Below are 27,806 nucleotides of genomic sequence, written 5' to 3' on the forward strand. Positions count from 1 at the left end.
GTCCGGTCCTACATGAGAAATCAGACGGGGGGGTGGGGGGGTGGGCACGGAAACTGGGGAAAGAAAGGGATGGGGCTGCCCGGATTCTTTATAGGGAGAGAGATCCTTGCATTTGGGACTTGGGGCAAAGGTCGAGGCCCTGCCCACTTCTTCCCTTTGTCTTCTCTAGGTATTTCCAAAAACTCCTCTTATCTCAACCATGATCTGTGCTGAGGGAGTGAATGGTGAAATAAGGAGCCCCAGGGAGCCCCAGTACATGAGGCGGTTTTACCAGTGACGTCCTGAGTGCCAGGGAAAGGTGCCAAACCTAGGCTCAAACATGGTGTCACGGCGGCAAAAACAGGACTAGAAAAGGGGACACCTGGGATCAGGTCCATTTCTTCCACTTCTGACTTAACTTCGGCTAAGCCACATGGCTTACAGTTTCCTGCCTGTAAAATGGGTCTTCTGTGTCCTGGGAAATCACTTAGGTACCAGATACGTTGCACAGATTGGTAAATGGGGTGGTGTTGCCCTACTCAGGACTTGTCCTTCCCATGAGAGGGGAAATGGAACCCAGCACACCTTCCCTGCTCTTCTCCCTGCCTGGATGCCCCCTGGGCCCTGTCTCTGGGTGATTCTCTCTTAGCCTTGACAATTTTACAGGACCCCCACCTTAAGGCATTTCCCAGTTTGTGTATATAAAAGTGCTGTTGGCAATGAGGGCGACACCTTCAGTAACAGTCTCCTGCAAACCGCACAGTGAGCCAGGAATACTGGCTCTGGGATGCTGGCTCCTGCTGAGACAGGATGCTGAGGACCTAGGTCAGGGGAGAGGATACTGCACAAGGAAGGTAGAAGATAACAAGGTAACAAGGTCCCAGGGCAGCCCAAGGGCCCAGATCAGGATTTGGAGGGGGCAGGGGAAGGGCAGCTTCCTGAGTTTAGAATTTTCCTGGATCCAGCCCTGAGTTGACTCTCCTTGGCAGAGAGGCCAAGGGCATGATGGGTTTTGGAGAGAACAACTGGCAAAGTAGAGCTCCACCCTTGTGCCTGGGACAGCTACAGAACCTCTCGGCTTCATTTACCTCCTGCATAAATGAGGACCATAAATCTACCCAAGGCAAGGAAACTGTTTCACTCCGTAAGCAGTGTAGAGGGAGTGTGCACAAATTATTGTTATTATTATTTTGATCACCATCTATCAGTCCTAACCCTCTTATTTTCTGCATGATGTCCCTTTATTTGAATTTATTTCCTCATCAACAAAATCCAGAATGCTCTTTGTTTCTCCTTAGGTCCCAGGATTGAGATGGGGGGAGGGAGCGAGGTATCCCAGGTGCATGTGCGGAGGAAGGTTCCAGAGGGACCCCAAATGCTATTATTGAAGGCTAAATGTTCCGTGGCTAAAAGCTGCTGTAGCAATCTTGGCATCCACTTGATTTGAATGGGTGCATTACTGTAATGTCCCAGCGCTGCCGTCAGCGTGCAGAAGGTTGAGCCATTTGTAACCGCGAGACACATGAGCAGCATAAAGATCGAATGGTGGAGGAGAGCTCGCCCGGCTCACCTGAGAAAACAGGGCTCGTTGCTTTGAACATCACTGGCATTGATCCACAGCCACCTGCCTCCGAAGCCCAGGGCTTCCTGTGAGAAGGGCAGGGGAGACAGGAGTGGGGACATGGGAGCAGGTGAGGAGAGATGCAGGCCAGCAGGTGCAGATACCAGGAGGGAGAGCTCCAGGTATGATTCCAGTCCAGGAGCACCACAGATGCTCAGTCCTGTCCTGCACCTGTTGCTTCAGAACACCGTCTGGCCAGGTACCATGGCGCATGCCTATAACCCCAGCAGCTCAGGAGGCTGAAGCAGGAGGATTGCAAGTTCAAAGCCAGCCTCAGCAACTTAGCAAGGGCCCAAGCAACTCAGCGAGACCTTGCCTTGAAACACAATCTATAAAAGGTCCAGGGATGTGTCAGTGGTTAAGGGTCCCTGGGATCAATCTCTGATTGAGCTCCTTGATCTGGGCTTCAAGCTGGCCAGGTGAGCAGCTCTGCGCTGTTTCTCTCCCCACTGTCCAGGGCAGAGGGACCGAGGACACAGGGACAGCAAGTCTCCAAGGTTCAACTCAAAGTTGAGATGGGAGGGAGGGGGACAGTGGATGCCCTGGGCAGAAGATAAAAATAAGACAAGCATGTTGAGGCCCTGGCAAACATGCCCTAGGGACAGTGCTGCTTTTAGCCGCATTAAACCCTGTCCATCAAGTCCTTTGTGGTCTGGTGTCAGTCCCCATCGACACCTCCCAATATTGGGAAGGCACGGGGAGGGGTCCTTGGGCCTAACCACTGAACGGCCCAATCCTCACTCATGCTCGCTCAGCCCGCTCCTCAGCCTCTCGCCAGGCATGGCCTCCCCGCCCTTCTTCAGCCAGGCCCCAGCCCTTCAGCCTTGACATGCTGGTGGCCGCCTCCCCCTCCCCTGACCCATGAAACCACTGGCGGAATCCCTCCTGCCCAGCCTCTCCATACAATCTGCTTCATTTCTTTTCTTTTCTTTCTTTCTTTTTTTTTTTTTTGGTAGCAGAGGTTGAACTCAGGGGCACTCGACCATGAGCCACACCCCCAGCCCTATTTTGTATTTTATTTAGAGACAGGATCTCACTGAGTTGCTTAGCGCCTTGCTATTGCTGAGGCTGGCTTTGAACTCGTGATCCTCCTGTCTCAGCCTCCTGAGCTGCTGGGATTACAGGTGTGCACCACCGCACCCGGCTCTTCTTTTTTTATTCACAAAATATATACGATATTTATCATTGTGACCATTTGTAAGTGTACGATTTGGTGCCATTAAATTACAGCCACAATGTTGTATAAAGGTCACCACTATCTATACCCAAAAGTTTTCCTCACAAACTCTAAACCCATTAAATAGTATCTCCCCACCCCTCCTCCCATCCCCAGTATGTCTATTCTGCTTTCTGTCTCTGTGAATTTGACTACTCCAGAGATGTCATGTAAAGTGGAATCATATGGCATTTGTCATTCTGTGTCTGGCTTATTTCACTTAGCATTATGTTTCCAAGGTCCATCCATGTTGGAGAATATGTAAGATCTTCACCTCTTTTAATAGCTGGTGAGTACTCCATTGTGTGTCTATGTCATGCTTTATGTATCCAGTCATACACCGAAGGACAATTGGGTCATTTCTACCTTTTAACTTTTGTGAACAAGGCTACTATGAAAATGTGGGTGTGCAAATATCTGTTCATGTCCCTGCTTTTGATTTTTTTTAAACTATATACCTACGAGTAGAATAAGTGAGTCATATGTCAGTTCGGTGCTTATATTTTTAAGGAGCTGTCAAACTGTTCTCCACAGAGGCTGCGCCATCTTCCACTCCCACCGGCGACGTATGAAGGTCCCAGTCTCCCCACATCCTGTCAGCCCTGGTTCTTTTCCATTTTTTCTTATTTTATCTGTCCTAGTAGGTGTGAAGTGGTTTCATTTCATTATTAACTTCCCTCAACACCCAAGATCTTTGTGCTGATAATGGTCCTAATCTTGCAGCACATTGGGTGTAAATAATGCACTTTGAGACCAAAGGCTCCTGGTGATCAGGAACCCTGCAGTCTTATTTCCACCCGCCAACAGGGGGCGCCCACGTGAAGCAGGTGGGTGGGCGTGGTGGGCGTGGTCCAAGGAGCCTCTTTTGATCCAGGTTGTCTGCTTCACACTGCAAGGTCCCCAGTCCAGCTATGGTAGTCCTTCCTGTTGTCAAGACTTGGAATGCCAGATGACTCGAGGATGGGTTTTGGTGAATAAGGACAAAAAGAAATAAAAGAGGATTTTTAAAAGTTGGATTGTGCTAAGACTGAAAGGACAGGACCCATAAGTAAAAATGGAAGAGCAGAGAGACTAAAGGAGGGAACTACCTACAGAATCAAATCCCCAGACGCACAGCACCTGCAAGCTTCTTTTCAGCACCTCGGATGCCTCGGAGACCTGAGCTGGAGAATCACAGAGCTCCTGCTGCCTAGCTCCCTGACACCTTGGCCACAGTCAGTTTCCCTTGGGGATCTCACTGGGGTCCAAAGCAGGCTTGAGTACCCCATAAATTTCAACTGGGCCCCCAGTGACTTTCCAACTGTTGTCAATATGGCTGTAGTACAGGCGTTGCCAAGGGAGCTCATCACTGCTTGGGGGGGGAAGTGACCTGGATGGGTGCAGGCTGCTTCGGGAGAAGACGTGGGGACTTGGCTGCAGTGGACCCCATGTGGTCCAGGTAAACAGTCAGTGGTACATTCCTGCTTCTTCTTGTCCAGACAGCTGTGGGAAAGGCAGAAGAGATGCTCAGAAGCTCACTAACCAAAGGATGGGAAGACAAGAGAGAAGATGGAGAGTGGGGGGCACACTCTGGGGGGGGGGCTGGGGGGGCCAATGCAGAGATCAAATGTAAATCGACTCTCTAGGTGTAAATTGCAATGCTCTCTCCCTCTCCTGCTCCTCTGGCTCCCTCTCTCCCCATCTCTCTCCCAGTTACTATCAAAGCAAAATTTATGAAGGGCTCGAGGCATTGGATATTCCTTGTATTTCAATCTAACTTTTTGCAATCTCAAGTGAACAGCTTGGCTGCCTCTGCCTGTCAGGGAATTTAAATTGCAGATGGGATGGGGAACTGGCCGCCCGGCGCAGGAGCAGCCCCTCTGCTGAGCGCCACCATTGCTTAGCAACTAGGCAGGGAAGAAGTTGATGAGCAGGAGAAAGTCCCACTCTGGAAAGTGCCCTTGACCAGGACATCTCCCGGGATAAGAGAAGGAGATTCCCAGAGAGCGGCAGAAGCAGAGAGAGGTCTGCTCATGTCATAGCCAGGGTCAAGGAACACAGCCAGGGGACACCATCAGCTGCACGCTGCACAGCCATCCTTAAGTGTGTCCTTTGACATGCACAGCTCCCTCCGGCTTCAGGATCGTTTTGGAGATAGTTTTCAATCCAGATGTGTGGTACCTTCTCTTGTTTGCACACCTCACACACCAGCAGCGAGTGGAGAGAAGGAAGAAAGAATAACACCGCCCACACCGCGTGCACACAGTCCCCCATGTGGATCGGTGGTGCTTACACTGATAGAAAATCAACCACTAGCAAATGCCCACAGCAGGGGCAAAGGGGAACAAATCCTCTGTCTGCTCCTGCTTAGACCTCAGTTCTCCAGGACACTTTTGTTGTGAGCTTCTGCCTTGCCCAGAGTTGGTGGCAGCTCAGTCAAGGGGTTGCTACACTTAGCATGCAAGGCTAAAGGGACTGGGCTTCCTCAATGTGCTTATGGCCCTCATTAAGGCATGTCGTCCTTTAAAAATTATTTTATTGGCTTTGAGAATAGAAGTGTCTAATAGCCCCTGGGGATGTCTGGCAAATTCAGCAGATCCTGGTGTCCCATCAACTGAGTCCCAACAGAGCTTACTTCCACACTCACTTGTGGGATGACACCCCAACCTCAGACACACCTAGCTCGAGTTTGTGTCTGGGGATAGCAAATGTTTCTCGGTTCCTGTTTTGGATTGATCTTGCCTTCCCCCACCTCCCACCACCCACCCACACACCCAGAAAAAGATTTAGCAAAGTCCTAACCTTCTGTTCTTTAAAATGTGACTTAATTTGGAAATAGGTTCATTGCAGATACAATTTGTTAGGCTGAGGCCATATCCAATGTGACCGATGTCCTTATCAGAAGGTAGACAGCCACATGAAGAGACAGAGTCACACGGAGAACACCAGGTGAGGATGGAAGCAGAGATGGCGTCACGCAGCTGTAAGCCATGAAAACCGCAGGTTGACAGCCAACACGGGAAACTGCAAAAGGCAAGGATCCTCTCCTTCGGGTCTCTGGGGAGCGCGGCCCTGCTGCACCTTGAACTTGGACATCTGACAGCCAGAACTCTGAGAGGATACATTTGTGTTGGTTTAGGTGGCCCAGTTTGCAGCCCTGGGAAACAATACAGCTCCCTTCTTGTTATTCCGTCAAAGGGGACCAGGGACCTGCTAGCTGGACAGCGGCCCCTCGGTGGGCCCTAGCAATGAATGTGCAGGGAAAGGCAGCTGGCACTGCAGGCTGAGCCTGTGGCACAAGTGCTCAGATGGAGTTTGAAGGCTTGAAAATCTTCGTGATCTAGGCAGAGAAATTGATATTGACTTTTGGCTAAACTGATATTTTTCATTAAATGTTTGCTCAAGGGACAGTTTGTGACCCTGAGTATCATGTGGGAAAGCAATGCTTTTCAGAGTGTTCAAGCTGATGTCAGGCCAGGCTGGCACCCTTATCCCCCTGTCTTCCTCAGATGCCACCGGATCCTGTCCTTTAGCCCGTCCTGCCTCCATAGGAAAAGGGACATCTTCCAGGGCCGACCCTGTCCCGCTTCCTCTCAGTATCCCAGAGAGTGCCACGCACTTAATAGCTGCTCAGTGAATGTGCAGTAAGTTCATGCATGAGGCTAAAATCATAAAAATAGTGACTGGCTCAAAGCCCCCTAGCCACCAGGAGCATGAGCTCTAAACCCCTTCACTTCTGAGTTAGCTTTACTGCAGTGTCATCAACACCCCATTTGGCATGAGAATAATTAGATTTTTCCTTTTAACTAATTTGGAGTGTCTTCCAACCAGGTACCTGATTTTATCTTCCAGGGACTTCTGCGAGGTGGTTTGGTGGGTTTGATCACTCACAGATGGGAAACTGAGATAAATACGGAGTCTGAACACTAGAGCAGTAAGGAGGGAGAGAAGTGGGAAAAGATGATCCAGACTTGCCCTTGACCCCTCTGCCTGGGCATCCACATCACCAACCTGCTCCTCCACCCTTTCTGGGCCACGTCACCCCACAACACTGCCTGTGAGCATCCCTGCGAGGGGAACAGGAGGTGAGCACACACACTCTGGGGGTCGCCTGGCCCGGCAGCCCCGTAGGCACAGTCAGGGCGAGCTCCAGGAAGACGGATGTGCTACAGATAATGACCCCTGACCTGAGAAAGGACTTAATGCATTCACCCAGCAATAGCTGTGCCAGTACCAGTGCACCAAGAGCACATGCCACCAAGAGCTGGGGACCACAAAATGGATGTCCAAATACAACAGGGGCAGAGTAAACCCACCAAGCACAGGACAAGTGTCCTGGTGTTCTGTCCTCTCTGGAATGTACACTGTGTCCCTGCTCTGAAGACCTGTGCTCCTGGAGGTCAGGACAGGTCCCCACTGCAGGTCCCCATCCCCATCCACCCCACAGCTGTCTCCTCATCTGCTAGACACAGTTGGGGAAGCAAGTGCCTGCCCAGGAGGTGAGCAATGAGAGCACACACACGTACACACATGCACGTACACACACATGTGCACAAACACAGACTTGTACACACACACATTGTGAGAAATATCACTCGGGGTGAAGACATGCCCTCATCTCAAAATTCTAAGATAGAGTCTCTGACCCAACTCGAGGAGTAGAGCACATTGTCCCTGGCCAGTGTTGGACTCAGGCATGCCATCTCTGGCTGCCCTCTCTGTCAGACATCTTGGGCTAAGTAGCATTTCTCAGCCACCAACAGAGCCATGGGCCTGCCCCCTCCCTTCAGAGAGACCCTCTACTGCATCGTGAACACCTCCTTAGCACCAGGTGGGCCCTGGTGAAGACTCTTGACCATCCATCCAAGTAGGATCTTGGCCACCAGTTGTCACCTCAGGAAAGAAAGAAAAACACAAACTGAAGGCAAGTGAGCCCTCCCACCTCCGTGCCAGGGCCCTCACTGCCTGTCACCAGCCATGCATGATATATAGGAATAATAAGGCCCCTTGAACTACCCATTAAGTGCTGTCAGCAGATCACATGATATCTTTTTAAATATTGCACAGATCTTTCCCCTGGAAATGATGCAGATGCGATCTCCACCCGGCAGGATGACAGACAGACTGCCCGTGCCCGGGAGCCGTGCCCTCCTCTGAGTGGCAACCCGGGAGGCAGGCGAGTCTCCCAACAGGGACGGCTCTGCATCTGAGCGTCAGGTCTTCCCCTCTTCTTCGGGCTGTCAGGACAGACCAGGGAAAGCTCCTCCTCTGCTATGCCCCCTCCATCCAGCATTCTCTGGCTGCCTCCTCAGGATGGCTGATGCACCCATGTCACCTCCCCGTGGTGGCTTCCCTACCAAAACAGGTCCCACCCCAGTTCTCCTCCCAGCACCTGCTCTCTCCTCCCCAGCCTCCTGAGTGTTTGCTGAGGGCTTCTGGTTCATCACTCCACCCTCAGTGCCTGAGCTCAGCAGGGTACAGTCTGGAACCATTTGTTAAATCACTTAATATGCAATAAAAGCTGCTAGGCTGCATGGAGCCACGTTTCCTAGGGCAGTCGGTGCTTCTCAAACGTTATTGTGTTTCAGAATCACCTATGGGACTTGTTAAGCCACAGACTCCTGAACACCACCTTCATTTCTTTTTCTTTTTCTTTTTCTTTTTTTTTTTTTTTTTTGGTACCAGAGATTGAACCCAGGGGTGCTTAACCACTGAGCCACATCTCCAGCCCCTTTTTCATATTTTATTTAGAAACAGGGTCTCCCTGACCTGCTTAGGGCCTCACTAAGTTGCTGAGGCTGGCTTTGATTTCATGATCCTCCTGCCTCCGCCTCCCGAGCTGCTGGGATTACAGGTGTGTGCCACCGCGCCCGGCTGCCACCCCTTATTTCTGATTAGGTATATCTGTTGTGGCCCGTGGCTTCACTTTTCCAGCACCTTCCCAGGGGATGGCAGTGCTGCTGGCAAGGAACCCCACTTTGAGAACCACATCCCTGAGATACCGTTTCCCACCCTTCCGCCTTCTGGCCACACATATCAGAGCTGTCCATGTGAATGTAAGTGACAAAAGCAGAAAACTGGCTTCTTCAGATCCAGTTTGGCCAAACTGAATCAAATTATTCTCATCCCTGATGGGGGGGGGTGGTAAATTGAGGCCAATGGATGCAAAGCGAGGTGACCTGCTCAGCAAGGTCTGGCAAAAACAGCACAGAACTCAGCGTACCAGATATACCGCTTCCCATTCCAATCACTGAGCTGCACTTTTCTGACACCAACTGTAGAAATGAGTTGGCTTCCAAGTGGCTTATTAGAGAACAAATTATTCCCTGTTTTGCCACTCTTTCCATGTGAGTTAATCTGCAAGTCTAAAGTCCAAGCAGGTGCCAGAGTTATTCCTGCCACTGGCACCAAATTGCATTCAGAAAGCACAATTAGCACTTGGTTAATGTGCCTCAGAATGGGATAATCTACATATTACCCAAAGGCGACCTCGGTCCCCACCGCACTTCACCTTCATGTGCCAACCCGCAGGTTGGCCAGCTAACGGGGCCTTTGCAAATCCCAGCCCCAGCCAGGCAGGAATCCCCACCTCTGTGTTTTCACGGGGAAGACGGACTCGACGTCCACAAGTAAGAATCCAGAGGCCATCTCTCTTCCTCCAGCTCTGCTTCTGCTTGCTCCCTCCTGTTCCTTCCCTGCTGAACTACCCAATCCCTAAGCCTCAGGGGAAGCCAAGGAAAGTAAGCTCCTGTGCAGGACAGACTTGGTGTGAGAGCCCCCGTAGCCCAAGGAGGGCTTCCTCTTCCAGGGCAGCTCGGCTCGGGGTGTGGAGGAGCCTCAGACCTTCTGCATGAGAAGACCACCCCGGGGGGAACCTCGCAGCTCCCGCAGATGAAGAGCCCACTAAGGAAGCAGCCCCGGGATGGGGAGCCCAGCAGGAATGGGGGGGACTGAGGAGAGAGGAAGGGCTTCTGCACCAGGCTGGGGTACACCCCTACTCCAGTCAGGAGGCCAAGTCTGGTGAGAAGGGCTTCCACACCAGGAAGGTAGCAGCAGCTATGAAAAATCAGCTCCACAGGGAGATGGATCAGTGTAAAAAAATAGGTAAGATAAGCAGAGCTGGGTTTCCTACTATTAAAGAGGAGAACTGTAAATATGGAAAAGAAAAACAGTCAAAGTGAGTCCCGAGGTGCTGAAATTTGTGGTATCTATATGAACTCGTGGTTGTTAATGTAAGAATGGATGGATGGATAGACAGATAGACAGATAGATAGAATGTGACTTCATGTGCACACATACTTGTAGGTAAACATACGTGTGTATATTTCTTTACTCCACTCACCGATCCCAGTGAGTACACCCCCATATCTTGGTTTCCCAATATCATTCTCTACTGAAAGGAGCCAGGACCCTTTGGAGAATGGCCTGACCCCAGACCAAAGCAGCAAAGTACCAGACATTCTGGGCTCATCTCTCATACTTTGCTGCTTTGGTCTTGTGTCACAAGGAACTGCTCAAAAACGGATGAGAATGTGTGTAAAGGACACAGGAACGCACCTGGAGGGACTCCGACTGAGGCAATTTGAGCATCAAAATAAATATCATGGTAATAGTTCACAATCCACTGAATGAGATATGAAATCATGAGCTCTCCTGATATAAATAGATAGGCGTGCAAACACAATCTCAACGTGTCTCCACACAGCTACTTACTAAGAGGAAAACGGTAACTGCACAGCAGAGGTGTTTGGCAGACACCACTGTAAGCAAGTGATCCCAGTTAACGTCACTAGCTCCAGGACAAATCAGAATCATGCGCTGCCTGATAAGAGGCAATGAGAAGTTTCTGGAAAACTTCTGCCCAAGACAGATAGTCTGAATCCAATCATGAGGAAACGTCAGACAAACTAGTTGGCCTGGGCTCCTCCGCAGTGTCCAGGGCGTAGAGTTCAGAAAGTGCAGGGGAGCTGTTCCAGACCAGAGGAGACCCAGAGGCAGGACAGCCGAAGGCAGAGTGTGATCTTGGGCTGAATCCTTTGCTCTAAACATCACGACTGTGGCGACTGGCAAAACTTGAATGGGTTCTGACGCTAGCAGTGAATCAGTTCATTTCCTACCTTTGACAGTTACTTTATGATCCCGCAGGAGCACGTCCCCGTTTGCGGGATATATAAACTAAAGTGTTCGTGGGTGGGGGGGCATCCCCTCAGCAGCTACTCTGAAACGGTTCAGCAAAAAAGAGGTTTCTGCACCGTGCCTGCAGCTTTTCTAAATGATGGAGTCTGTTTCCAGGAAGCCATTTAAAAAGAAGCTGTAGCAATGTGATCAGCAGAAGGCTTCAGTCTCCTTCAGCCAGCCCTGTCTGGCCCTGCAATCCGTGAGCTCAGTGTGCTCAGAGGCGCTGGGTGAGTCAGCCTCATGCCACACTGGTGAGGTCATCGGAGTCCTGCCCGCCCTGTTAAATATCCTGTGGAAGAGGGAATGGGGGACCGGCGGATGCTGGAGCCCTGCATTGTTTTTTTTTTTTAGAAAGGACTCAGGCTCTTGGATCTGGGGAGACCAGGGTCTATATTGTGGGAGAATCAGATCTTTGGGCACAAGAGCAAAGTCCTGGCTTCCTGTCCTGGTGACTGGCCCTCGCAGTGCTCTACTCTCTAAAAGCCTTCCTCTTCCTTGGGTCCCCTCCTCTTCCTCATGAGGAAGGCTGCAGGGTGGGACATTAGTCCCAGAGCAAATGTTGGAAGGTGGGCAGGCTCCTCTCGGGGCTCCGGGATCCTGCGCACTGAGGACAGCAGGCCTCTGTCAGAGCGGTTTGGAGTTTACACTCATCATCATACATGTAAACACAGCAAAGAGAGACATGCACACCCAGGGGAGCATGGCCAAGGGGAGGGGCCCTGGAAACCGGCTCAAGGGAAGAGAAGATGCAGGTGAGATGGGACCTTTAGCATTGAGGGGGCGGCTCATGGCAGATAGTGAATTACTCTTGAATAGCTCCAGTTTGAGACATAGGACCAAAGGTGGAAACCAGAAGAAGACGGCACTGAGCCCCATGTAGGGAAGGAGCCATCTAACACTGGATCTACCCACGATGGCCAGGAGCCCCATGTGTTCTGAGGCCACCTTATGAATTCAACTTAAGTGCCAAGGTCAGGGTTCTGAGGAGTGACCAGTACCTCGTGGCACTTTGTTATGGTACTTATATTCTGCCTGTCTCTACCCCCTTCCCCGCGGAGGGTGCTCCCTAAGTCCTCTTGGACCACAGTGCCACCGGTTTCAAAGGCTTCTGCTCTGTTCATCCACATTAGATGCCGTAAAGGTTGGGGCTAGTGGCAGAGGGTGCCTTGTAAGGGAGAGAAAGAACTCTGGCTTGGGGGGACCGGCTGCTGATGTGAGCAAAGCCCAGCAATGTCCATCTTTGCCCTGCTCACTGAGGATCTGGCTCCTTTAGTAGTGACTGAGGTCCAGTCCATGCCAGGACAGGCCGGTCCATCTGGAATCCTAATACTGAAGAGGTCATTGCTGCTGCAGCCTCACGGACACTTGCTTGTGTCCTCCAGCTCCTCCAAAAGTTTAGATGGTCACCTGCCTGATGAACATTTGGCCTCATCTTTCTTTGCATCAATTTCTTTTGCCCTTGACCCACCATCCCTTCCCCATCATGGAGGTGAGCAAGGAACAGGCTTCAATGCTTAAAAGGAACAGAAAGACCCTTCTCTCCTTCCTACTCATCACAAATTAGTGAAGAAGACACACAGTCATCTCAGCCCCTGGAGAGAAACGGGAAGATGCCATGAGCTTTGTTATCATCATGGTTGCCTTGGAGACAAGGGTCAGGCCAGCGTGGGAAGTTCTAGATGTTTGCATGTCAGAAGTTGTGATCCGTTGAAAAGCCACCATATACATATATATATAATAGGGTCTCCAGTTTGCAGTCTTTACTTCCCTTGAGTTTAACCAGAGAAGACTCCGTGACTTTAAGGAGTCAGAGGAGGGGACTTTCTAATAGCACCTGGAGAAGACCTAGCACTTATTGGGTTGTCAGGACCTAAATAGAGAATTAGAGAAGGGAGATCCTATTTGACATTTGATGCTTAGACTTTCTCAGGCTCATCACACCTGCTGAATTTGTAGCTTGGGTGTGATGCCAAGCAGGCCCAGTGGCCACGCCCTCCCATGCTGCCCCTCCCACTAGGCCTTTTAAGGGAGGCCAGTTAAGATTATCAGACACTTTCATTATTCAACTGATACGGCACCAGATCCATTTGTACAAGTCACTTTTACAGAACCCATATATTCATGTCACCTTTTGTTAGCAACTTTATCTTAGGGCTTCAGAATTTCTCTAATAGCAAAACCCAAAGTTGAAAATAACCAACAGCCAAACTGGTTTTGTTGTTGTTGTTGTTGTTGTTTTGGTGTGTGTGTGGGGGGGAGATACCAGGGATTGAACTCAGGGATACTGAACCACTGAGCCACATCCCCAGCCCTGTTTTGTATTTTATTTAGAGACAGGGTCTCACTGAGTTGCTTAGTACCTCACCATTGCTGAGGTTGGCTTTGAACTTATGATCCTCCTGTCTCAGCCTCCCGAGCTGCTGGGATTACGGGTGTGCACCACTGCACCCAGCCCAAACTGGGTTTTTTAAAAATTAATTTCTGGAAGCCATATTTGCTTTAGCTCTGTGCCATTCCCACCATGCTACATGCTGCACTGTACTGCTGACCGACCCCACTCCCGGGCATCATCCATCCCTGGGGGAAGCGCCATCGAGCAGGCACAGGCAGACAGTGGCTGGACGGGCAGTCCCGAGACCTGGCATCCGTGTTGGCACTGCCACTAACTCACTCCCCGGAGAACCTTCGAAAAAATCCCCTGGGCCCCGCCTCTGTCGTCCCACCTGTTCTCTTTGCTTCACAGAGTAATGGGGGAGAGCGGGAAGCGCCTAGGATGGAGAGTCAGTTCTCGTGCAATCGTGATCCGGTTTAGACCATGATCTGAGCACAGCAGGGAAGCAGCCAGAGCTCTGAGCTGGCTGCGGCTGCGTCCCGCCATCCCCCGCTGCACCACGCAGGTGAGCAAGGAGCAGGCTTCAGGATGAGACCTCACAGACCAGAGGGGTCACGGGGTGAGTGTCACAGCTGCTCACAGGACAGTGGCAGGCCAGTCGGATTCGGATGGAACGCCCTGTCTCCTCCTTGAATGTCCAAGGGCCACCTAGCCAATGCTGGGTTTCCTGCATTGACAGGAGCTCACCTCCTGAGAGGGTCTCCTCCCGCCCTGAAGGCGTCCATGGTTGGGAGGTTTTATAGGAGCATGCAAGAGGGGAGGGGATCTCTGTGGCCTCTTATCTTCCAACCGTCAGTCCAGCGACGCACAGGAACCCCACAGACTACATCTGCTCCCTCTCTCTGTACAAAATCTGGTCAGTGAGCTTGTCCTCTGATATTCTTCTTCTCCAGTCTACGCATCCCTAGTCTCTGTGTTCACACCTCACCTGAGTCTCTGCCATCCTGGTCACCCCACAATAAACATGCTCTAATTTGTCCAGAACCAGTTCTCAACTCATCTCTCCTGCGTGCCCATCTTGTCTCTGGAAGCTGACCACCTGGACATTTAGGACTTCACAGGCACCTTCACTCTGAACCACTACTGTCCCTGGCTTTTTTTTTTTTTTAATATTTATGTTTTAGTTGCAGTTGGACACAATGCCTTTATTTTATTTATTTTTATGGGGTGCTGAGGATCGAACTCAGGGCCTCGCACGTGCTCCACCGCTGAGCCACAACCCCAGCCCCCTGCCCGTGGCTTTTTCAATTCCATGGTTAGCCTACAGGTTCAGCGTGGACAAATGGTTCCATTTGTCCACGTGTTCCTAGGACACTCCTGATACCTAGAAAAAAATGCAGACCTTGAAAGGATCCACCGCGCCAGAGTCCTGGCTGGGGCACTGGTCAAGGTCGGCCCTCCTGCGGGAAGCTCCCTGCACTCCTGGAAGATGGAAAGAGAGACCTGTTGCCATGGTGACTGTCGGGCCACGAGGCTGCCTGCAGCCTGTGAGGAAAAGGCACCGGGACGGATCAGAGTGGGAGGCAGGAATTAACCTCCACCATTACCCAGCCTGCCTGGATGGGCATTGACTGGGACACACAGCACCTGGGCTAGGGCAGAGGCGGTCCAGGGCAGAGCGGAGAACAGGGCTGAGGGCAGGAGGCTTCCAGGGTGTGGAAGCGCATATGTGATGCGTGTGTGCATCTGGGTGAGGACATACTGGAGTGACACAGCTCCAATCTCGTGGGCAAACCCTCTTTTTTGCAGGTGCAGCAGCGACATTAACTGTCTCAGCGCAGCTGGAGGATTAGGAGTGAGGCTGTGCAGCCACTCCTCCCCTCTGGCCCAGAGCTCTTTGCACACGCCTCTATTAGCACTAATTACATTGTGCTCTAATTATCTGTTTACACATCTGGCTTCCCCGTAGAGCAGCTGGAGCATGGGAACCGTGTCCTGTTTCTACATCCTGGTTCCTAGCACCATCCTGGGCGCATGGCAGATGTCCAGCAAGTGTCACCTGATCGCCAGTCCCCACCCCTCTCCCTTACCTTCCCAGCTACCTAGGCACCCTCAGGTAAGCAGAGAATGGATGGTGTCCTTGCAAATAAACTTAAAAGTAATGAACAAACTACCATTATCAAGATGGAACCTCCACGAATCCTTTTGTAAGAATAAGTACAGATGTTCCCCAACTTACGATGGGAATATATCCTGATAAACCTGCCTCAACTTGAAAATATTGAATTGCAAAAACGCATTTAACGTGCCCAAACTGTGGCACGTCAGACTTTCGCAAGACGGTCCACCATGAGCCACGGTGACTTCCCCTAGTGATTGTGTAGAAACTGCGGCCTGCTGCTGCTGCCCAGCATTGGGAGAGGATCACAGGCCACATCACTAGCCGGGGAAAAGATGAGAATGCAAACTTCAAAGTATGGTTTCCACTCGGTGCCTGGCACTTGTACACCATTGTAAAGTTGAAAAATCCTAAGTTGAATCGCTGTCAGTCAAGGACCCTCCATATTTTTTCAGGAGATCCAGCATGCACAAGCGTTTTTTGTTTGTTTGTTTGTTTTGTTTTTTAACCCATAAACAGGTGGAATTTGTACATTCACTTTAGAGCTGCTCCTTGAAGTACTTCTTTTCAATGTTGCTGTCTGTTTCATGTTTTCTGATGTTCCTGGAGACACCATTGAGGACACGATTTGAACGTGGTCTCTGGAGCTGCCTTCAGAGTCAACATATGAAGGGTACAAGAAAACCAGCCTCATTTTTCAAGTCCTGTGTATTCTATCAAATATATCCCCCTGCCCTGATACTGATCTCCTTTGATTTTCATTAACCTAGTGTTTAACTTTGAAGTTAGGAATAGAGTAGTCAAATATCGTTCTTTTGGAATTCACTGTTTTGTAATAAGAAATAATTCAGACAAGTGAATTGGCTGTGTAATGGCCCTGTTTAAAATAAGATTTTGGTCAGGTGTGGTGGTACATGCCTATAATTCCAGCAACTCAGGAGGCTGAGGCAGGAGGATCACAAGTTTGAGGCTAGCCTCAGCGACTTAGAAAAGCCCTAAGCATCTTAATGAGACCCTGTCTCAAAATAAAAAATAGAAAAGGCTGGGGATGAGGCTCAATGGTTAAGTACCCCTGGGTTCAATCCCCAATACCAAAAATTAATTAATTAATTAATTTAATTAATCAAGGTTTTGTAAAGGAGCTAATCCTATGTACAAATCAGAAGGAATTTAAAGGTACTTAAAAGAAGAAACTACTCAAGTATTCTCAAGTACACCTGCCTTAGATTAAGGCACCTATTACCCAACATATCAGTATGTCATTATAAATTGTCTTTATTCACCCAGGGTAGCCAGCCTGTTTGTGGGCCCCTCTCCTGTTAACATTGGCACTTGGTTGTAGGAAAGTCCCATATATTTAAAATGATCCCACAATTCAAACATTCAGGAGATCAGATCAAGCTTCCCCCAGATTAGGTTGAATCATATGAAATTGGTAATATTCAACTATTTTGAACCTATAAAAATGACAGTTTTCAGCTTGACCTAATGTATTTTCTTTCTGGTCCCTCTTTCCAAGGACCCAAAAGCATTCCACATTTTGGTGTCTTCTTTGTGTTTTAAAGATCCAAGTCGGACCATAGGACTCAAGCCCCCGCCCCCAACCACCTGCCCTCGGCTCACAGGTACAGAAAAGTCCGAAGAAGTCATTCAGGTGCACTGCTGCTGCTTCCTGCCCCACTGAGCTTTGTACTTTGATGATGTCCTTTCTGCTTAGTTTTGTGTTCATTGCCATGAGCCATTGCCAAGAGCAGCGCTGTGATGCCTTTCCCCTGTGTCTTGCACCAGGGGTTCTAATTTAGACTTGATGTTTGTGCACGGCGTACAATAAAGATCCAATTTCATTCTTCTGCATGCGGATATCCAGTTTTCTCAGTATCCTCTACTGAAGAGACCATCCTTTTCCCACTCTGCATTCTTGACACCGGTGTTGAAAGTCGGTTGGTGGTATAAGGGTGGATTTATTTCTGGACACTCTGTTCTGTTCCATTGGTCTCTATATCTGTCTTTACATCAGTACCACCCTGTTTTGATGACTATAGCTTTATAATATATTTTGAAATCAGGAAGTGTGATGCCTCCAGCTTTCTTCTTTCAAGATTGGTTTGGCTGTTCAGGGTCCACAGTGGGTCCATATGAATTGCAGAATTGCTTTGCTTTGTTTTGTTTGTTTTCTTTTATTTCTATAAATAACAAAAATAATGACATTGGGATGTTGAAAAGAATTGCATTGAATCTGCAAATCGCTTTGTGTAATGAGGACACTTGAGCAATATTGTCTTCCAGTTCATGAGCAGAGGAGGTCGTGTGTGTGTGTGTGTGTGTGTGTGTGTGCGCGCGCACGCGTGAATGTGTTTTATTTCCTCTGTTAATGACTTAAACTTTTCACTATGAAAGTCTTTCACATCCTTCATTAAGTTTGTTCCAAAGTATTTTACTATTTTTAGAGCTATATAATTGGGATTATTTTGCAAATTTCCTTTTCAGATAATTCATCCTTAAGGACAAAATTGCAATAATCAACAGAGTGAAAAACCAGCCCAAAGAAGGGGAAACCGTGAAGAGGAGACCTGGGGGACAGCAACCTGTGTCTGGTAAGGTGTTCATCTCCAAAATGTGTCAGAACTCCTGCAACAACTCAGTAGTGAAAGTACAAATCAAAATGAGCTAAAAGCTTGAATAGACATTTTTCCAAAGAAAACATACAAAGGGTTAACAGAAGGCGGGGCACAGTAGTGCACATCTGTGGTCCCCGCTACTCAAGAGGCTGAGGCAGAGGGAGCACTTGAGTTCCAGAGTTGGAGGCAGCCTGGGCAACACGGAGACTCCATCTCAAAAGAAGGGGTTGTCCATGGGCACATGAAAAACGCTCACGGTCAGAAATCATCATGGCAACTGGAATGAAAACCACAATGAAATATTCCCCCACACCTGTCAGGATGGGCTACTGTCAAAAACAAAGACAAGAAAAAAGACAATTCACCACGCAAATGAGGATGTGGAGAACTCAGAAGCCTTGTCTGTGGTCAGAGGGTGTTGTGCCAGACAGCACTGGGTGGAGGTCCCTCACAAAATTAAGAGTAGAACCACCATGGATTCCAGCAATCCCACTTCTGAGTGTTTATCCAAAACTATTGAAATCAAAATCTCAAGAATATATTAGCATCCCTATGCTCATTTGTAGCATTGTTCACAACAGGCAAGGTGTAGAAACAACCCAAATGTCCATCTGCAGGAGAATGGAGAAAGAAACTGTAGTGGGCTGGGGATGCAGGGCAGTGGAAGAACACTTGTCTAGCACGTGCAAAGCCCTGGGGTCGATCCCCAGCATAAGAAAGAAGGAGGAGGGGGAGGGGCAGGAAGGAAGGAGGGAAGGAAGTTAGGAAATGGAAAAGGAAAGAGAAAAATAAACTGTGGTATATGCATACAATGCAAAGCCATTCAATCTTTAAAAGACAAAAAAATCTGCAATATCCGACTGCAGTATCCAATACATCTGAACCTGAGACATTACGTGGGATAAAATAAACCAGCCACAGAAAACTGAATACTGCATGATCCCACCTGTATGAATTCTCTAAAAGAGTCAAATTCATAGACTCAAAGAGTGAAAGAACAGAACCCTAACTGCCAGGGGTTGGCAAGAGGAGGAAATGAGTGTTACTAATCAATAGGGTGAAGTTTTAGGCAAGCAGGATGAATGCGCTCCAGAGATCTGCTGAATGATACTGCTCTTACAGTCAACGATACTGTATTACGTACCCACAGATTTTAAGAAGGTCGATCTCAGATCAGGTGTTCTTACCACAACAGAGCCAAAAAAGCAATTTTAAATTCACAGCTGCTATAAGTGGGCATAAAAGAATATTATCATAAGAATAAATGCAACTTTAAAAAATAATACTGCAATTTACCCATCATCCAAATCCAGGCCCTTATTTTAGAAGAGCTTGCCCTGGGCAGGTGAAAATCTGAAAATCATTTGGGGGGACAAAGTACTTCCTGCCTGCCCATAAGTGTCATCTATTAGAGCCCAAGAGATTCTGTCCACATGGAAATAAACTCCGACATCCGACTTCAGAAAGGACTGGAAGGAGAGGGGAGCAAATTAAAGTTTAATAGAACAGAACCTCAGGAAATGGGCAAATGTAAATTAGGATAGAGAAACAGAAATTCTTCTCATTTTTAAAAGGCTCCTCATTAACTTATTGGATAGCATTCTGAGAATTTGTTTAAGGAACGTAGAGGTGTGCAGCCTGGAGAATTTGAGAATGGCTCTTCTTGGCTTCCGGGCAAGGCAATGGCTTTGCACTGTAGCAAGAAGTATTGCTCAGAGTACTGAGCACTTCCCAGACTGTCAAGGTTAGACGGAGCAGCGGGGAGGAGATGGCGTCAGACTGTGAAATGTCTCTGGAGCTCCTCCAGGAGAGTGGCCCTACTGAAGACATCAGGGCTGATTCTGTCATTTCACATTCTCCCCCTTCTGCCAGAGCTCCCTGTGGCTGGATGGTAGATGGGTCCCCTTGGCCACTGGGGGTTTCTTTGAAGTAGCGGGGGCCACTGAGATGTCAGCAGACAGGCATCAGTGACTTCCTCTGCAGAGCTGGGGAACTCAACAGCCGGCGGGAGAACTCCTCCAAGATCCCCCTTCTCCCTGGAAGACCCCCTTTTACAGGCGCCAGATGGTGTTGGCTGCCACCAGTGTCCCCCAGCGCAGACGGTTTCTGAAACAGAGAGGGAGCAAGAGCTACCGGAGGGGAAGTCTCCTCCGCAGGTGGAGTGATTTATTATTATTATTATTATTATTATTATTATTATTATTTTAAAGCAACTGTTGTGCAGACACAGGATGAAAACCCTAGCTAGGTTTGGAGCTGAGCCCTTTCCCAGGAGTTGAGACCAACGTGCAGCCTGATGGGAGGCTGGATTCCCAGAAACCTGGTGTCACCTACAGGGCGGGAGCACTTGCTCTCTCCAGGAGCCCAACAAACCTGCCACTCGAATCCCCATCACCCGGTCACTTGGGCACAGAGTGGCAGTCTCTGCAACAGAATTAATGTGGCTCTAAAGTAATTTGAAAATGCCAAGAGTAGCAAATTATCACATGAAAATGCAAATTGTTCCTTATCTGGACTGTTCCACAGACGCTATGATTCATCATCGACTGTTGAGCTGTATTTCCAAGTGAGATCTCAGCGAGAGGGTGCACAGGCAGGGCCGAGGCACGTTCTGCCTGGAGAGATTTATAGCTCCTTTTATCCAGATGTAAAGCGCCACGGAGTTGGGAGGGAATATTAAACGTATAAAATCTCAATCTATCATGTAGTCCTTATTCGAGGAGGATCAAAAGGACACACAAACATACACTTAACATCCTCCAGAATTCCCTCTCTCCCCATGTGCATATACCTTCTATGGAATTCACCCCTCACTTTACCGTCTTACCTGAGTCCAGGCAAATTCATCCATCACCTGGCCATCCATCCATCCATCCACTCAACGATCCGTCTATCCCACCATCCATCCATCTAGAGTTTCTCTCATGGACTCGCTGATTTTTAGTGGTGTATTGACGAATCCATGAAGCCTTTACTGCTGGCCCTCTCCGTTTCTGATTAAGAAGGGAAGTAGAGGGCTTTCCCCACTGTCTCTTTTGCTAATATTTGTCGACAGGGCTTGTCCAAGAGAAGACGCCACACTTGAGAAGGAGACCAGGGTCCAGTGTGTAAATGGAAAGCAATTATCTGAAAGCTGGAACTCAAGGGAAGCCATCTCTTACACAGGCCAGGAAGTAACGCTTACATAGCACCCACGGTGTGTCAGCTTGGCTTACGTGCTTTATGAATAGTAATGCATCTGCACTCTGCTTGTGGAGATTACCCTGGAGAAACATCCTTGAACCTCAGGGTCCTCCAGAAGGGGGTCAAATCTTGGGTCTTCTATGGAGTCTCTACACATCTGCGTTGGTTAAAGTAGGAATGGGGGGCTTCTCCAACTGCCCACAGCCTCAGATATCCTTGTGACTCACCGTCTGTCTCTTCCCTGCAATCTGAGACGCCTGACCAGTGAGCCGCCCAGCAAGGCTTACCCACAAGTAACTTCCTGAGATCAGTGTGGCCAGAGGGACGAGTTCCTCCAGGGAAAAGGAGGCCATAACCCTAGAAAGGAGGCTGTACTGTCCTGTGCCAAGCTGTACTGGTTTTCTGGGCCTTCTGTAACACAGCGATGGCTCAGAATAACATAAATTCTTTGTTTTGCCGTTCTGGAGGCCGGGAGTCTGAGATCAAGGGATCAGCAGAGCCTGTCTCTCTGGGGGCTCTAGGGGAGGGTCTGTCCCAACCTCTCTCCTAGCTTCTGGTAACTCCTTGGCTTGTTCCCAATCTTCATAAGGCTTCTCACCCTATTCCACTATGACCTCATCTTAATTACTATCTGCAAAAAAAAAAAAAAAGAGAGAGAGAGATCACATTCTGTAGAACTGGAAGCCAGGACTCCGACCTATAACTGAGTTTGCAATTCAATCCATAAGGCAAGCTAAGGGGTTTGGAGGTCATACGAGACTTTCATGGGACTTCAGTCTCCAATGAGGAGGCTGAGCAGCTGGCACAGAGGCATGCGCCTGTGAACCCAGCGGCTCTGGAGGCTAAGGGAGGTGGATCACAAGTTCGAGGCCAACCTCAGCAATTTAGTGAGGCCCTAAGCAACTTGGTGAGACCCTGTCTCAAAATAAAAAATAACACAGGGCTGGGGAGGTAGCTCAGTGCTAAAGCACCTCTGAGTTCAATCCCCAGCACCAAAAATAAAACCAAAAGTAAATTTAAAAAAAAAGAGCCCCTGCATCTGAAATTTGTCATTTAACAAGCTCTTCTCACCAGTGTCTTAAAACAACCATGAGGGCTACGTCAATGGCCTCCTACTCCTGCTTACTGAACATTCCAGAAGGGAGGCACAGCACTGGCATTCCCAACACTCTAATGCCACCAGTGGAGCTGCCTGAAGCATCCCAGCTGTATTTTCCACCCCGTGGCCCCTTGGCTATGCCGTTCCCTAGGTTCAGACCCTCTCTTCCCGTGTCACACTGCCTGCTCTCCAGGAGGAAGCTGCAGGAGGAGTTTCGAGCTCTGGCCCATCTTTCCCACACAGGGACACAGGACTCCCCGACCTCCACCTGCTCCACTGCATAGCCCCTTCTTCAAGGGTTGCCCACCAAGATCAGTAATTTTCTATAAGTCAAGAGCTGGCATTGTCCCTATAATTTTGCCTTAAAAGTCATACAAGTGAAATGATTAAATATGTAGTCTTTGGTGCCCGCCTTCTGTCACTTAGCATATGGTTTTTGAGATTCTTCCCCTTGCTGCTCATGCCAGTTCATTCTTTTTCATTGTTCTATACTATTCCAGTGTGTGCATTTGCCACAGTTGGTCTATTTATTTACCCACCAGTGGACATCTGAGTTGTTTTCACTTTGGAGCCAATAGGAATAAAACCTTGATGAACATTTAAATACAAATCTTTGTGTAAATCTATGTTTTTATTTCTCTTGGGTGAAACTCTAGGAGTGGGATTTCTGGGTGGGATAATAAAAGTATGTTTCCCTTTTTAAGAAACTGCTTCAATACTTTCCAAAGTGGTCGACTGCATACCACTTAGCATTTTCAGCAGCAAAGTATGAGCGTTCAAGGTGTTCCACATCTTCATGGAAACCTAAAATGGTCCTTTGCAGTTTGGTGACAGTGGCAGCTTGGTGCTGTACTCGCTTGCCTTCTCAGTGATTAATGACGTCACAGCCTTTCACGTACTCATTCGCTATTCATGTGTCTTCTTTGCTGAAGCAAATCTTTCGCCCATTCTTTGAGTCTTTGCTCTTACTAATTTTTACAGATCCTGATCCATGAGCATAATCCGGATCTCCATTTATTTAAGTCTTCCTTAATTTCTTCCCGCATTGTTTCCGAGTGTTCAGTGTGGAGGTCTCGCACATATTTCTCTTAATTTCCATAAGCATTTCATCATTTTCTGTGCTCATCGGATTGATCTTTCCATTTTTCCTAGGTTTTTAAATTGATTGGTTGTCAAATGTTAAACTAACCCAGCATTCCTAAAATAAATGTCATTGGGTCGTGATATGCATTGTAGGCAGTATTGAAGGATTTGAACTTGTTGAAATTTGTCAAGGCGACGGTGTCTCCATTCATGTGGGAGATGCCAGTTTTAATTTCCATAATATTTGGTGAAGGTAATGCTAGCCTCCTCCAATGTACTGGGGTGTATTCTCTTCTCTTTTTCCTGGAAGATTTAATATCACTTTTCTTTTAATGTTTGATAGGATCCATGAGTGAGAACAGCTGAGCCTGTTTATGTGTCAAAAGAGTTTTATTTTTCTTTTGTTTTACTTTTGGAAGTTTTTTTAAAATAATTTTTTAGTCATCAATGGACCTTTATTTATTTATATGCAGTACTGAGAATCAAACCCAGTGCCTCACACATGCTAGGCAAGCGCTCTGCCACTGAGCCACAACCCCAGCCCCTAGAAGATTTTTAACTAGGAATCAATCTCCTTAATAACTGTCCGGGTACCCTGGTTATTGATTTCTGCTTAGGTGAGCGTTGGCATCTTGTGTCTTACTAGAAATTGGTCTATTTCATCTAAGTTATCAAATTTGCTATTATCAAGTTGTTTCTCTTTAATACCTTTTCAATGTTCGTAAGACCTGTCCTAATGTCCCATGTCTTTATTTGTGCTTTTTAGATATACATGACAGTGGAGTGCGTTTTGACATATCACACATACATGAAGTATGACTTCCCATTCTTGTGTTTGTACATGATGTGGAGTTACACTGCTCATGGATTCATATGTGAACACAGGAAAGTTATGTCCAATTCTATCTTTTGTTCCTATTACTGGTAATTTGTATCTTTTCTCTGTTTTGCACAATTAAGCTATAGGTTTATTAGTTTCATTCATCTTTTGTGAAAAAAAATAGGTTTGTGTGTCTTTGTCTTGCAGTATTATTTTTCTTTTCCATTCCACTGATTTCTGCTCTTACCCTTACGATTTCCTTCCTCCTGCTTACTACAGGCTTAATTTGCTCTTCTTTTCTAGTTTCTTAAGATAGAAGCTTAGACCACTGATCTGAAAGCAATCTGCTTTTCTAATAATAATATTTAATGCTAAAAACATCTTTTTAATCACCTCTTTGATTACAACCCACACACCTGCACTTTCATCTTTTCCAAAATATTCTCTGTTTCCTTGGATTCCTTATTTGACCCATGGGTTATTTACAAGTACTCTATTAATTTCCAAATATTTGGGGCTTTTCAAGATATATTTCTTCTGCAGGCTTAAAGTTTAATTCTGTCACAGTCAGAAAACATTGTTTAATCTCTTAAATTTAGTGAGATTTATTTTATGTGCCAGATACAGTCTGCCTAAGTGAATATTCCATGTGCATTTGAAAAGAATCTGTAGTCTGCTCTCGTCGGGTGGAATGACATAAATATTTATGAGGTCAAGTTTGCTAATAGTGTTCTAGCTCTTTGCAGAATTTCTGTCTAATTGTTCTATAATGTTTGAGAGAAGGTCATTGAAGTCTTCAAATGGAGTTGTGAGTTTTTGGTCTCTCTTTTTGGTTTTATCACTTTTGCTCCATGTATTTTGAAGCTGTATGTTTAGGTGTGTACGCATTGAGGATTTTTATGTCCTCTTGGTGAATTGAAAACTTAAGTCAATGGGTAATGTCCCCATGTTCCGTTTGTCTCTGGGGACATGCTTATCCTGAAGTCTCAATTGCTTAATATTAATGAAGGCATCAGCCTTATTTTTAATGTTAGCATAGCATATCTTTTTCCATTCTTTCAACCTATTTGTTTTATATTGAAAATAGCTTTTATGTAGGTAGCTAGTGTTTGGGTTTTGCTTTTTTTTTTTATCCTGACAATCCATTTAATTGGAAAGTTGAGAGTCTTTACATTTGACATAATTATTTAAATGGTTGAGTTTACATCTACCTCTCTATTAGTTGTTTTCTCCTTCTGCCATCTGTTCTGTCTTTTTTCTCTTCTTTTTCCAGCTTTTAATTAACCACATCATGATATTATTTTATCTCCAGTATTAGCCATCTCATTTTTCTTTTTTCTTCTGTGATTGCTAATTTATCTCAACCTCATCCAATATTCCTCACATGCAGTATAGGAAGCTTAGAGTAGCTGGGCACAGTGGTGCGTGCCTGTAATCCCAGTGGCTTGGGAGGCTGAGACAGGAGGATCGCAAGTTCAAAGCCAGCCTCAGGAATGGTGCGGTGCTAAGTAACTCAGAGAGACCCTGTCTCTAAATAAAATACAAAATAGGGCTGGGGATGTGACTCAGTGGCTGAGTGCCCCTGAGTTCAATCCCGGGTACAAAAAAAAAAAAAAAAAAAAAAGAAGCTTCTTAGTGTAGTGTGTGCCACTTTATCACATGATCATCCCTTATTGTCATGTACTTATTTCAACCACTTCTATAAACCACAAATACATCTTTATTATATTTTTCTTAAAGAAGTCAATTATTATGAAATGCATTTAGAAATGAGAAACAATTTGTTTATATACATCCATATATTTAACACTTAGAAAACACTTCACTCCTCTATACAGATCCAAATTTGTATCTATTCTCATATTTTTTTCTGCCAGAAAGATTTTTTTTTTTTTTTTTTTGTACCAGGGATTGAACGCAGGGGCACTTATCACTGAGCCACATTACCAGGCCTTTTTAAAAACATTTTATTTAGAGACAGGGTTTTCCTGAGTTGTTTAGTGCCTCACTAAGTTGCTGAGGCTGGCTTTGAACTCACGATCCTCCTGCCTCTGCCTCCGGGGTCACTGGGATTACAGGGGTGTGCCACCGTGATTGGCTAGAAGTTTTTGTCTGTCTGTCTGTCTCTTTCACAGTCCTGGTCTGCTGTGATATATTATTCTCTTAAGCTTTTGTTTGTCTGAGAAAGTCCTCATTTCCCTTTCATTTTTAGAAGATATTTTTGCTAGGTACAGAATTCCAGGCTGGGAATTAATGGTTTTTCTATCTTAACTTAAAAGTATTAATCCTTTAATTTCTGTTTTACTTAGTTTGCAACAAGAACTACGCTCTCATTTTTATCTCTGCCCCTTTCTATATAACATGTCTTTTTGCTTCTGGCTGCTTTTACAATTTCCTGATTATTTCTGGTTTTAACCCATTTGATTATGATACCACCTGATGTGATTTTCTTTGTTTCTTCTATGTTAGCTTTGTCAAAAATTGCTGGATTTGGGAGGTTCATTTTCCCCCATAAGATCCATCAAAATGTCCCATCTCTTTATTTTATTTGTTCTTTTTAGACATACATGTCAGTACAGTGTATTTTGACATATTACACAGACACGGAGTATAACTTCCAGTTTTTGTGGTTGAACATGATGTGGAGTCCCACTGGTCGTGGATTCAAATGTGAACATAGGAAAGTTATGTCCAATTCCATCTCTTGTTCCTATTACTGGCCATTTGTATCTTTGTATCTAGAAATATTTTGACCATTTTTAAAAAGATCATTTCTGTCCCACTCTTTTCTCCTCGTCTATGACTCCAGTTACATGAGGTAGAAAATTTAAGACTGTATCTCTGGTTTCTGGTGCTGGTTTATTTTTTAGTTATTTTCTTCCATGCTTAATTTGGAACCATTTTTATGCTACATCCTTCAGTTCACTGATTTTTACGTCTGCAGAGTCTCATCCACTGCCAATTCCATTCAGTGTATTTTTTCATTTCAAATATGGTTTCATCTCTAAAAGTGCCATTTGACCTTTATATACATATACTTGTACATATGTATGTGTATCTGAATATGTGTGTGTGTGTGTGTGTGTGTGTATATATATATATATATATCCTATTTCTTTTCACATGTTCCTATGCTTAGTTTATATACAGATCACTTTTGATAATAACTGTTTTAACATCCTTGTCTGCTAATCCCATCCTCGGTAATGTCTAGGTCCGTTTCTATTAATTGACTTCCTGTCAGTTTTACATCTAAATCCTGGATTTTTCTAATGTCTTCTAATTATATAAATGTGTGTTAGATTGCCTCTCACTCATACTTAAATTACTTAGAATCAGTTGGATATTTTTGAGGCTTGCTTTTCAGCCTTGTTAGGTCAGACCCAGAACAACTGCTAATCCAGGCCTGTTTGGGGCTCTATGACTGAGAAGACACTCTTCTGCGTCGTCTCCTCCATGCCCCATTTATTAGGAGATGTTTTTCCCTCTAGCCAGTGGGAACATGAATCCGTCCCACCCTCCTGAGCTAGAGCGGTTGTCTGGACTCCTGCTCTCCAGTGGGGCTCCCCTCTGGCCTTG

Source organism: Marmota flaviventris, chromosome 1 (assembly GCF_047511675.1).
Source record: "Marmota flaviventris isolate mMarFla1 chromosome 1, mMarFla1.hap1, whole genome shotgun sequence".
Lineage (NCBI taxonomy): Eukaryota > Metazoa > Chordata > Mammalia > Rodentia > Sciuridae > Marmota > Marmota flaviventris.